Raw genomic sequence first — 1,717 nt, 5'->3', positions numbered from 1 at the left:
TACCGATTGGAGTACCGATTGGAGAACTGATTGGAGTACCGATTAGAGTACCTATTAGAGAACCGATTGGAGAACCGATTAGAGTACCGATTAGAGAACCGATTGGAGAACCGATTGGAGTACCGATTAGAGAACTGATTGGAGAACCGATTAGAAAACCGATTAGAGAACCGGTTGGAGAACCTTCAGAACTGTCGATGCCAACGATGTCGGCTCTGTTCTCACAGTATATATGTGTATATATATGTGTGCATCTATATATGTATGCATATGTACAAATATGTACTGTATATGTTCATATATATTTGTGTATCTTACATATATATGTATACACATATACATATGTGTATGTTTATACACATATATGTATATATGCGAATACATATATGTACATATATGTGATTATATATGTACCCATATATTTATGTATGTGAATATATGTGTACACATATATGTATATATGTGTACACATACATGTGTACACATACCGATTGGAGAACCGATTAGAGAACCGATATGTACATATGTGTATATAAGTACATGTACATATATATGTGTTTATATTTGTCCCTGTTTCCTCTTGGTTCCTCAGTTCCTTGTTGTCTCGCCCCAGCGACCGCAGGACGTCAGTTCTGTCGCGCTCTGAGGACGACAACAGGATTGGCCGAAAAAACAGGAAGGAGTGGAGTGTGAGCAAATCCCAGGTGTTGCTGGAGCGGCAGTCGGACACTGACGAGGTACAGGCTCCAGGCTGGTACCGATTCTACCCTCATTATGGTCTAGTACCGATTCTACCCTCAGTCCGATCTAGTACTATTTCTACCCTCACTCCTGCTTAGTACCGATTCTACCCTCACTCTGGTCTAGTACCGATTCTACCCTCAGTCCAATCTAGTACTATTTTTACCCTCACTCCGGCTTAGTACCGATTCTCCCCTCCCCCCGCTCTGGTACCGATTCCACCCTCACCCCGGCCTAGTACCGATTCTACCCTCAGTCCGATCTAGTACTATTTCTACCCTCACTCCGGCTTAGTCCCGATTCTACCCTCACTCCGATCTGGTACAGATTCCTACCCTCACTCCGGCTTAGTACCGATTCTACCCTCACTCCGATCTGGTACCGATTCCACCCTCACTCCGGCCTAGTACCGATTCTACCCTCAGTCCGATCTAGTACTATTTCTACCCTCACTCCGGCTTAGTACCGATTCTCCCCTCACTCTGTGTCCGGTACCGATTTTTTTTTTTTTTTCTTCCCTCCAGGTTCCTCCAGAGAAGCAGCCCAGACCCAAGAGCCTGCAGCTGGGCGACCGTCGCCTCACCCTCTCCCTCTTTCAGGGGGTTACTGCCCAGCTCAGCCCGCTGCCCGCTTCTCCTCACACCCCCCGCAGCTCCAGTGCGTACTCCACCCCCCCCACTTCCTTCCTTCCTCTCCCCCTCCCTCTCCTCCCTCCCTACCCCTCCACCCACTTTTGAACTCAATCTCATCCACCAATCAGGTGTCACGCTCTCCTCCTCCTTCTTCTCCTTCTTCTTCCCTCACAGGCTTCTCGTCGCTGCTTAGCGACAACAACAACGACGCCGTCGCCGCCGCCGGTTCCCTCGACACGCCGGGCACGCCGCCGCCTCCGATGCCTCCGAAGAGACACCCGCAAGAATCGGAGGTACCGTACGGTTCTCGGCGACATATATGTCATATATTTGCATATATATTT

At 48.3% G+C, this 1,717-nt stretch overlaps 1 long non-coding RNA gene across 1 annotated transcript; it reads left to right on the top strand.

Annotated features, from left to right (window-relative positions):
• Window positions 1-543: 543 nt before the first annotated feature.
• On the top strand, window positions 544-1,685 carry LOC103399093 (uncharacterized). The gene is made up of 3 exons (XR_523582.3): window positions 544-737; window positions 1,266-1,398; window positions 1,548-1,685. It is a non-coding gene; the product is annotated as an uncharacterized LOC103399093 (long non-coding RNA).
• Window positions 1,686-1,717: the final 32 nt, after the last annotated feature.

The sequence above is a fragment of the Cynoglossus semilaevis genome, unplaced genomic scaffold (genome assembly GCF_000523025.1).
Source record: "Cynoglossus semilaevis isolate Cse_v1.0 unplaced genomic scaffold, Cse_v1.0 scaffold4219, whole genome shotgun sequence".
Taxonomy (NCBI): domain Eukaryota; kingdom Metazoa; phylum Chordata; class Actinopteri; order Pleuronectiformes; family Cynoglossidae; genus Cynoglossus; species Cynoglossus semilaevis.
Note: the sequence above shows the minus strand (reverse complement) of the source record. Positions and strands in the feature narration are given on the sequence as shown.